The sequence below is a fragment of the Pinus tabuliformis genome, chromosome 4_1 (assembly GCF_031772625.1).
Source record: "Pinus tabuliformis cultivar Carrire ecotype Pingquan chromosome 4_1, CPIR1, whole genome shotgun sequence".
NCBI classification, from domain to species: Eukaryota; Viridiplantae; Streptophyta; class Pinopsida; order Pinales; family Pinaceae; genus Pinus; species Pinus tabuliformis.
This window is the reverse complement of record NC_142303.1, coordinates 185,556,559-185,568,481: the sequence shown is the minus strand read 5'-3', so window position 1 is coordinate 185,568,481 and position 11,923 is coordinate 185,556,559.

The following is an 11,923-nucleotide window of genomic DNA, read 5'->3' as shown; positions in this document are numbered from 1 at the left end:
AACTGGGGTTCCCCACTGTCTGTTGCCCAATTTTCAATATTGTTTTTGCAGCCTGTTGTCAACCTGTATACCCAGCTGAAATCATCTTTCTTTGCCCTCATTCCGCCTCAGTTGTATGTTGAAACCGTGATTGTTCTTATTGTATTTCTTGCTTTCATTCACAGTTTCCCGTAGCGAAAGTGAACTAGTCTTGCTGTGACCTCTTGGATCTAGGCCTGAAAGAAAGTGTCGTTGTGATTCTAAGAGCTGGTTTATTGTTGTTCATAGCTGCTTGAGCATTTGCTTTCATTATATGGTTCGGATTTCAGTATTTCTTGTGTTTGAAACGAGTGAATCTTAAGGTGTTCTTTTGATTATTGGACAAAACTTGTTTGCTTTCGCTTGAAATTGAATTCGAAATCATACAACAGCTTTCTTTTTGTCATACACTAACATTAAGGGAGAAGAAAAGAAATACTTGCATTGTGCATGTGCATTTTGACAGTTTGCATGTCGATTTAGGAAAGTGCATTAGTGTGTGCTCTACGATCTGTTTGAAAAGATGATGTCTTTCTTTTCCTTCAGTAGTTAGGATTTTCATAAAGTTGAAAGAATTGAAAAAGCTTGCTTCTCATTCTTAGACTGCATTTAGGAGTTGTATCATACATCACGTGGTGATCCATAAAGGCAAACTGCTAAGCAAGATCAACCTAAAAAGAACTGAATTTATCTAACAATGCTTTGAAACATAACGAAACACAGTAGAGGTCTAGGTAGAGACGTGAACCGGTGTCGTTAAACATAGTGACTATCGATCTCTACGAAGGTGGGTGATTCCTCTTGAGGGACGAGAGCACTAATACGGACTTGTGCCCCCGCGTACCGTCGCGTATATTGGGGGACCCCTATAGGAACAAAGCCTTTATCCATAGGAAACCATGTCTGCCACCCTACTGATCGCGATGCAGTGAACACAGCATTCACGAAGATCAACCACTCATACCGTAAAACGTATTATGTGGTTTCGCGAAAGGTTTGGCACACCCTCTACCTAGAACTCCAGAGTAGTTTCTTTTGGCCTTTTTCAAACTCTATAACTGAAAAAGTCCATCCGAGCATTTGTCACTTCGGGCTCGTTAATACATCGAAGGAGACTAGAGTCATCTTTAGCTTTTTCTCGACTCTTAAAACATGAAAAAGCAAGTTGTGTCTTAAAAAGCGTCTAAAATTAATTCAATTCGAAAACACATTTACCCTGTGCATTGTTGGTTGATCAAGTAATCCGCAACCGTGGAAGAAAGTCAATCGATGAACCGTCGTTCGCGGAGGCGTACGAGTCAACCGTCTTTGTCCCCGGAATCGAAAACAACCCGGGCAAAGCGATCTCGTTCAACTGGTTCCAAATCTCCTGTCAAAGTTAGAACAAGTGTTCCGACGACATCTGAGGTTCTGGTTACTCCAAACATTTCTGGAAACCCTGCCCCTATTGAAGAAGTTCAACAGCCCCAGAAGGACAGTAACACTGATCCTAGTCTGAGAGCAAATACTTGTGTTACTGAATCAGTTCCATCAGTGATCGGTTCAGAGAGTCTTGCTCCTCAAACAACTGTCGCTGTCGAAACAACCCCTTCTTCGGCACCAGAAATATTCTACGGACCTGACGGTCTTCCTCTTCCACCCGGTCTGATCGCAATAGAAGAAATTGTAGAAGATCCGCAAGCAACTACTCCAACACATTTTGGAGCAGGGATCACTCTACTTCCTACTGGATAGACTCAAAATGTCTGAACAACCGTCAACATCTAGGACTGTGCCAAACGACACAGCGACAGCAAAACTCCCTGCAGTCATTCCGACAATGTTTGCCGGCATACCATCTGTCCCTAACTCTCAACAGTTGGAGGGGGTCCCTTCGGGGGCCATGACGATAGTATGGTCTGTTCCTGTTTGTTCTCCCGGGATAATACCCGGTAACTCCTATGTTGGAACTCAACAAATTGATCCTTTCGGGAATCAACTTGGGCAATCCGGTCCTCGAGGTGTAATAAATCCTCTCGGTTCCGGACCACCACCGTATGGGGGGCAATATGCTTTTTCATTACCCCCTCCGGGAGGGTACCCATACGGGAGTTCACAACCATACCCAAGTTATACTGGAATAACTACCAGTGGTTGGATACCTATGCTACCCCAGCAACCAAGAGTTGTGTATTCTATGCAACAACAGATGCCTGTGACGAACATCTTGACGACACCAGCTATTGTGACTGTGTCGCAAGTTCAAACAATACATGTTGCATGTCAACCTCAGTTTTCTCAGGTTGTAATGCAACAACCCTTTGACCCTGCAACTCAACCACAATCGCCAACTGGCGAGGCGACACAAGCACGAACGGGTAACCTCACCCCTCATCTTGGTTCGGTGATAAGCATCGCACAACAACCAATGGTATCACAACCATGGTTGGTGCAGTATCAACAACCGCAGTTCCAGCAAGTGTACCAAGGTACTGAGCAGCAGATTTTTGCGAACAGTGGACAACCATACTTACAGTACGGTCAAAACCAACCACTCTATAGTGGAGTAGTCCATCAACCATATCAATCGTATCAGCATCAATTACATTATGCTGGTATGCAAAGACCAACTGCTCAGGCGATTCCATCGTATCCTGGGTACGCTTCACCTAACTTGAGTCAGCAGCTGCCATTCGTGGCAACTCTGGAGTTACCCGATCTACATCGGTTGACAAACGATCCTATTGCCTACGCCACTTGGTGGCCCATGATTCCTCACAAACTTCCATCGGACATTCCTAAATTCAATGGAAATCCAGGTGAAGACCCGTCGAATCACGTCATGACCTTTCATCTGTGGTGTTCATCGAACACTCTAAACGATGATTCAATAAGACTTCGCCTTTTCCAGAGGACATTGACAGGTCCGGCGGCTAAATGGTATATAGAATTTCCGAGAGCCTCTTTCGACAATTTCAGCTCCCTAGCCACGACTTTCTTAACCCATTTTCAATTACCAATTAGGTATGAAACAGGAACAGAAATACTGACCAACTTCAAACAGACGACAGCTACTCACATATCTGATCATATACATGAGTGGCGTCGTCGACGAAGGATGGTGAAAACATACGTTCCTGATCAGCTATTAGCCGAATGGTTTATAAAATCATTACTTCCGGCTATAACGGAAGATGTGGCCAAAGGGGGAGTCGTAACAGAGGAGCAAGTAATCGGTCGTGCTCAATATTTAGAGTTGGTATATACTCAGTCTAGCACGCTCTACGACAAAATACCTGATGCCCCTAGACCTGAATTTTCAATTCCTCCCCCTCCTAAATCGAATATTGACTCTCATGCCGGAGATGGTGTGATTGGCACTGCAAGCACGAAGTCGAAAAAGGCTTCACCTCAGAAAGCCCATAAGACTTCAGATCGAAATGCCCATGAAGAGATTCTTGCTTCGGAAGTAAATGCCATATCAGCAGATAAAGGCAAAGAAACCAATCAACCAGGAAGCAAGAAGAAGCAAAACAAAGGGAAGAAGAAGCAACAGGGTGATCCGTCACCTGAAAAAACTTCTTCGAACTCTCCTGGGAAAGGGAAAAAGAAATGGTCCTGTTCGATATGCGACGAAGATCACAAGACAACAGAATGTCCATACAAAGCTGAGCTCAAGAGATTCTTTAAGAGTCCAAAGAACCTAGCTGTATTGACTGATCCTTTTCCCAAACCAGGTCAAAATATGGTTGATAGTGGAAATGCTTCCCCGTCGCAAGTGCTAATGTTATCAATCTCCAAGCAACAGAATGATGCTTTGATTTCGACAAGGAACAAAGATTACGGGAATCCGCAACTGTCAAACGAAAAAGGTAGAGATCAACCTAGTAGTTCGACAACAACTTCGACAGAAGTTGTCCCGCCCATAATGCCAGAATTAATGATAAAACCACCTAAGGGTGTAGTACACAAGTCGACTTTTAATCGTCGTGCTAGAGTGGCATAGCATTATAACATAGTAGAAGATTTGGCTCAATCGCCATCCGCTATGTCGACTCTAGAAGTACTACAAAATTGTCCATCCCAAAGGCAGGTGTTGTTATCGGCAATAGGGGGGGTTGATCCTAAGGATTCCAATCTTGTGTCCTTTGATCACAAAGGGTATGACCCTCAGTTACCAGCTCAACTAGCTTTCCTTATTCAAGTGAAGGCCCTCAACAAAACTGTTCATAGAACAATTATTGACGAGGGGGCATCGACATGTATTATGTCGATGAGCTGCTGGAAAACGCTAGGGTGACCAACCTTGTCGAGATCTTCGACAACACTAAAGGCTTTCGACGGTAGGACATATACCCCTTACGGTATCCTAAGTGACTTGAAAGTTGAACTAGGTGGAAAAACAGTAGAGATTGATGTTGAAGTCATAGATGGAAATCTAGATTACAACATCCTACTGGGAAGACCATGGATTTATGCCATGGCAGCTGTCGTGTCGACTTATTTTAGGAAGATCACATTCCCGCTTGAAGGAGGGATTACGGTCGTCGACCAACAGAACTTCCTCCTTAATGGTTCACAAGTTACGGGAAGCATTCCCATGATCCATGAAAGCGACCATTCAATCCAAGATATAGGAGTAGGCCTATTGAAAGACCCCACAATGATGGGGACTTTCTCGCTACCAAATCATATGTACATAGGAAATGTACCATTGGTGGCTACCTGCAACATGATATCTTCCATGAAGATCGCAAAAGACAAAGTCATCATGGATCGGGCAATGGTGTTGCACCCGAGCCCAATCGAAATATTGTAGCAATCAATGTTTCAGGCATGGGAGGTGAGCCCAAATCAATGCTCGTCAAGCGTTTGGGTAGATAGGTCAGGAGAATGTGGTACCCCTTTGGATCCTTGGTCACGAGTGCATGCAAGTGACGAAGGAATCCTGCAATCAATGTGGATTGAGGGGGCACCATGGGATGATAACCACCATCGTTCCCTTCCTAAGGAAGATACTCAAGGCGACCTGTATCACCCTTCAGTATTTGAATTCCTAACGAATACTGTAAATACGGTGGATTCCGAGAGAAACCTATCCAATATAGAAGAGACTATAGCCATAAATATCTCGACAAAAACAGACGTTGTAGAAAATATTTATGTCGGCAAAGGTTGTTCCCCTTCAGAACAAGAAATATATAAAGCTCTTTTCCACGAATTTAGAGATGTCTTTGCTTGGTCGTATGATGAAATGCCAGGCATTGACTCGAGTATCGTTGAACATGAAATTAAGATGTATCCTGATGTCAAACCAGTAAGACAACGGCTTCGGCAGGTGCACCCCAAGAAAGCCGCTGCCATTAAGGCAGAAGTTGAAAAACTCCTCCATGCTGGTTTCATCTACCCAGTTCCTCTAACCGATTGGGTATCGAATATTGTCCCTGTTATGAAAAAACAGGGAACAATACGAGTGTGCGTCGATTATAGGGATGTAAATCAAGCTTGTCCAAAGGACAACTACCCTACACCCTTCATCGACCAGATAATTGATGAATGCGTCGGATGTGAAATCTTTTCGTTTATGGACGGATTTTCCGGGTATAATCAAATTAATATCCGCCCACAGGACCAGTCAAAGACTGCATTTATTTGTCCGTGGGGCACATTCGCTTATCGAAAATTACCCTTTGGTTTAAAGAACGCAGGGGCGACGTTTCAGAGAGCAATGAATTATGCTTTCCATGACATCAAGAACATCGTTCAACCTTATCTCGACGATCTTCCGGCTCATTCGCAAAAGCGGACTGATCATCCGCAGCATTTAAGAGCAATATTTCTACGATGCCGACACTACAAGATAAGACTCAATCCGCACAAATGTGTGTTTTGCGTCGGTTCTGGTCGTTTACTTGGCTTTATAGTCTCCAAGGATGGAATTCATCTCGACCCTTGCAAGGTGCAGGCAATCATTAATTTGCCTCCACCTTCGAACTTGCTTCAGATTCAGAAACTCCAAGGGAAAGCAAACTTTCTGAGAAGGTTCATTCCAAAGTACGCAGAACTTGCTAAAGGTTATACCCGTCTCCTAAAAAAGGATGTACCTTTCGTCTGGGACCAGGTTGCACAAGCTTCCTTTGATGCTTTGAAAGAAGCGCTAGTCAAAGCATCATTAATGTACGCCCCAGACTATCTAAGGGACTTTAACCTGTATCTGGCTGCAGTAGATACGACCATAGCAATGGTTTTAGTTCAAGAAGTCGATGGAATTGAACAACCTATATATTATTTAAGTAAAAACTTAAATGATACAGAAAGTAGATATTCTCATGTTGAAAAGCTAGCATTGGCGGCTGTTCAAGCGATACAAAGATTTCGGCACTATGTCCTCTTTAAGAAGACCACCGTATTGTCAGATTGCAACCCCATGACTTATATACTATCGCGACAGTTGCTTGGGGGCAAATATTCAAAGTGGATAGCTATCCTTCAAGAGTTTGATCTGGAATTTGTGAAATCCAAATCAAAGAAAGCTTTAGTTTTCGCAGAATTATTATGCGATCTCCCATCATCGTCCAACGATGAAACGTCCAAAGAATCGATCGTGGACGAAAGTTTGTTTCTGATATCAGCAAGTGATGAGTGGTATGGAGATATAATAGTTTATCTCCAAACCCAAAAGTTTCGGCCAGACACCTCTCACTCAGAACAAAAACGCATTCGATACCAAGCAAAAGACTACATGATCGTCGGTGATACGCTTTACCGTCGTGGTATCGATACGGTCCTGAGAAGGTGTCTAACCCATGAGGAGGCCGAAAAAGCCCTGAATGAATGTCATTCAGGCACCTGTGGGGGGCATCAATCTGGATATGCTACAGCACAAAGAATCTTACGAGCAGGATACTTCTGGCCAACCATGTTCAAAGATTGCATAACCGCAGTTAGAAGTTGCCATGCATGTCAGATTTTTGATAGCAAAACCAGAAGACCCCCTGCTCCTTTACAGCCAATAATAGCTGTGGGGCCTTTCGCCAAGTGGGGCATCGATTTCATGCAATGTAACCCCACCTCGACCGGGGGGCATGGGTATATTATAGTCGCAGTTGACTATTTTACCAAATGGGCCGAGGCGATGCCTACATTGGATAACACTGGTGAAACAACAGCCCTATTCTTTTTTAATCATGTAGTCGCCAGATTCGGCGTACCACAGGCCATAGTAACAGATCATGGATCGAATTTTCGCAATCACATGATGGTTGAATTAACTGCCAAACTAGGATTGTCTCACGACAGCTCTACTCCGTACTATCCGCAAGCTAATGGACAAGTTGAAGCGATCAACAAGGTCCTGAAGCACATGCTGCAAAGGATGGTTGGGGTTCACAAAAGAAGATGGCATTTGATCCTATACTCGGCTTTGTGGGCTTACCGAACATCGGTAAGGAATGCCACTGGGTTCACACCGTTTCAACTGGTGTATGGCCTGGAGGCGATCCTACCAATCCAGTGTGAAATTTCGTCCCTTAAACTCGCAATTGATCTCCTCCCCGGAACCTCGGAAGAAGAAGCTCGTTTCTTGGAATTAATCCAGTTGGATGAAACCCGTCGTGATGCCGCCTTGGCCAATGAAGCCCACAAGAAACGAGTCAAAGCGCAGTTCGACAAAAATGTCAAACCTCGTGTCTTCTCAGAAGGTGATTTGGTCTTGCTTTATGACCAAGAATCCGATAAATTGGGAGCTGGGAAATTTAAGTCCTTATGGATGGGCCCTTATATTGTTAAGAGTGTATTAGCAAAAGGAGCCTACGAGTTGGTAGATTATGACGGAGTTCCACTGGCGCAACCCCGTAACGGGTTGTACCTTAAGCGTTACTATGCCTAATAGTAACCTGTATGCTTTTGTTACATTTTTGTTTTCGCTAAAGCGTTTGTTCCGGTTTAAGTAATCCGCTTTTTACGCTTATTGCAGATGTCAAATCCATTGGAACCGTGGGTTGGATATGCTGATGGAGCGAGTCGTAGTTCGAGGAACCTATCCTCTGCATCATGGGCCATTTTTGACCCAAGCGGCGAGTTAGTGAGTTTCAGGGGGGTATGTATTGGTCAATCAACAAATAATATCGCTGAGTATAGCGCATTGATAGAGCTCCTCTCTGATGCCATCACCCATGGCATACGCCGGCTAGTCGTCAGGCTAGACTCACAGCTCGTGGTACTACAGCTCAATGGTACCTACTCTGTCCGAAATCCAGCTATTTATCGCAAGTTCCTAAGAGTTAAAATCTTGGAAAGACAGTTTGATTTTATCCAATATCAACACATTTCCAGAAACTTAAACACATTAACCGACTCATTAGCAAACTATGTGTTAGATAGACATTTGCAAAATTGATAAAAAGAGAAGCATCATCGATGTTTCGTACATGGATCACGTAAAAACTGGAATAAACCCCGAAAATCAAAAATATATATATAACTGTTTACGGTTTACATATAATGTTCTGTAACCAAGACAAAATCGGTCATATGACCCCAAAACTCAAAAATGGCTGGGGGGCACCCTAGCCTAGTGATGCTCATGGTAACATGCCACGGCCTGTGCAATCATGCGCAGAAGACGAGACCATCGTCTAGGAACACCAGCAGTATGTCGCTGCAATCGCAGAGGCAACTCGTCGATCTGTAGATCCGGAATCCCAAGGGTAAGACCCTCGACCTGTTCCTGCACAGCTGTAAGAGTCTCGGCCAAGTCAAGGTCACGGAGAATAGCTCTCCCAGGAGCCTCCCCTGCTGGGGCAGCGGCCGGAACTCTCGTACGAACTGCTGGACGGACAGGGCCCATATCTGCATGCACACATGAGTTTGATTAGAGTCTTGATAGAGTAAAGCACAAGGACATTATAGATAAAAAACAGTAAATAGTGATAAGGTCAATATTTTACCAAGATCACCCCACTGCTCGCCATCCGGTAGCACCAAGTCCGGATCACCTCGGAAATCCATGCCAATATATGGATACTCGGAAAAAGCCATATCCTGCCGCTCGAACCACCTAAAGAAGGCATCAGTAAAAGTAATCTGAGATTGACCTGCATGTCTGGACATGTGGTCAACCCACCTCTGCATGCGTGGCTCAGTAGGAGATGGCAAGTCGAGAATAATATACTGAGGTTGCATCAAGGGTATCTTCTCCAAAGCGAAGGCAGTCAAAACTGAACCGAAGCCAAAATTCTTCAGTTTCCCGTCCTTTACTTTGGTCAACTGGTTTTTCATCTGAACCAGTACTGCATCACTCCAGTTAAAAACTTTCGGCTGAAGACACTCCAGGGCGTGCTGCACATAAGACCTGTTGGCAACATGAGGGGATGTGCTGCCGGCCATCCTACAAATCGTGTACAGAATAGACCTGAGAGACCTGTCAGTGATATCACGGATAGAAACCTTGCCGTCTCTGCTCGGCTGGGATCCCTCCCTACAATACTGACGGATATAATCTTTCATGGAATCGCTCCCTCGGGCCGAACCGGACAAGGAAATGGGGGCACCCCACCTTGACAACCCAGTCAAGAAGTAAATGTCCACTATGGTCAAAGGGATGGACTTGCCCCTAATCTGGAACACTTGGTTAACAGGATCCCAAGCATCAAGCAGGTACTGCAGTAAACGTATCTGTGCCCTCATGCTAGATATGCGAAAGAATTTTAGCAAGCCACAATTCCGCAACGCGCTCACGGTAACAGGATCATGGAGGGCAATCATGTCCTCCTCTTCATGCTCTCATTCTCGCCACGTAAGAGTCATTCTGCTCCAATAAACTCTGCAAAACAAACAAGAGGAGGAGTAAGATCCCTGACTGAGTAAAGAAAATGGCAAAAATCTCATGAAAAATTGTGCAACCAAGATGTTTTCTGCGCCCAACGCAGGTAGGGAAGGGTCTCACCTGCATTGGGGGAAAAACTGCCTTTGAAAAAGAGAACCCCCAACACAGGTTTCGATATGGGGCACCTGCGCTGATGGCAGAGCGCCCTAGAGAAACCCCAGGGGCTCATGGGGGCAGGAAAACAAGCATAAAACTGAGAAATTAAACCATGAAAAGATAGAGCTAGGGTTTAGCTCCTACCTGGTGGAAACGGCGCTGAAAATCGTCCACGGAATCTCCCGAAATCAGCTGGTGAAAAATCAAGAGGAAGAGGCACCTCCAAAGCTCCAACAAACCAAATGCACATGAAATGGTAAAATGAGAGGTAAAAACATCTTTTAATTGCTTTTTACGTAGTTCAAAGTGAAATATTAGTATTTTTACTTCATGTTATCCGTTTCTAACAAAGTTTGTTGTAGCAATTGATGATACAGTACTATCTCTGAAAAAGAAAAAGCTAGTCATGGTAAAATATGAATTTGATCTTATCAAATGAGCAGTTTTGGCAAAGTTCATGCTCGTTAAAAAATAAACGCAAACATGAGCAGTTTTGGCAAAGTTCATGCTCGTTAAAAAATAAACGCAAAACCGAGCAGTTTGTGCAAGGGTTCATGCTCGTTAAAAAATAAACACATATGTGAGCAAGCTTCCCCCAGAGTTCAAGCTCATTAAGAAAAAATGAACCGGTAAATAACCACTTGAGACCGTAAATTCATCAGCCATAAGAGCCTTGGTCGTGTTTGTGCACCGTCACCTCCACCTTTCATTTGGCCGATCATTCACATCCACTTGATTGTTTACCTATTTTGAGGAACAGCTGTGAAGAGTGATTTCATTTAGCCATCCTTGTAATACTACCGTGATTGGAAAATTCCAAACCTGTACCTGGAATCTGCTGCTATCCCTGTTTATCACTCGTTCCTCAAAAGACGAGTCTTCTTTGAGCTCTTTTCACTGACTCGTAAAATATGAAAAGTTTGCCGAGTTTTGGCCTCCCAGCTCGTTAAAAGGACCGGAAGAGCTATCCCTCCTCTAGATTTTAATCTTTTTGGACCTGAGGGGTTATTGCACAAAAAGATCGAGCACTTGTCTAGTTCGGCTCGATAAAGATATCGAACATTCATCCCTTCTGTATTGTTTTATACTTTTTCAGACTTAAGGGATTAGATGACGAAAAAGGACCCCTGGAGTCCACTTTATGTACCCTTTTCAGACTCTCTAAAAATGAAAAGGACCGAGTTGTCTTTGTCGCTGGGCTCGTTAAAAATATTAGATAGCGACAAACTTGTCTTTAGACGAGAACGAGTTTCCCTATTGTTAAGCTCGTTAAAACATAGCGATGGGCTTGCCCGAAGGGCAGGTTATAGAACAAGCATATGTTATCCTCCTCAAGCTTGACAAAAATAAAGAGGTACTGGTCAGAAATGACTGGGGAAAAATTGGGAAGAACCTCAAAGCTTAATGGTAGCAAGTCGCTCTTGAACATGACACTTTTGCCTCCGTAAATGTCGGGTTGGGTTATTATCATTCACCGGTCCCTTCACCATGGTCTCGCCATACCATCCATACATGGGGTAATGCTACCAATCCATCACATCAGTGTCATTATATGTTCAAGAGATGTCATTCAGAAAGTGTCAACGGGGTCCCATCCACTACCATACATCATCTTTCATCCTTCCATGACCGCCACCCTGAATCATATTTCACAGATTGTTTTCACCATCATCACTAGCTCCGTTCCGTGTCACTGATGTGGGATTCATTAAGGCCCTCCTTTGACGGATCACTTCTTGTCGACATCAGCTCATTATCCAAGAAGTTGATCTAGGAACACCCCCTCAGTACTTTGAAGCTTGCATGCCTCAATGGCAAGTTTCTCACTTCCGGCGATAGGTATACATTAATGACCTTCGACCGGGAGACTTTGCGTGGTGTTCGACGTCAGATCCTATATTCGCGCCACGTGAATTGTGCTGCAGTACCTTGAGGGTCATCATC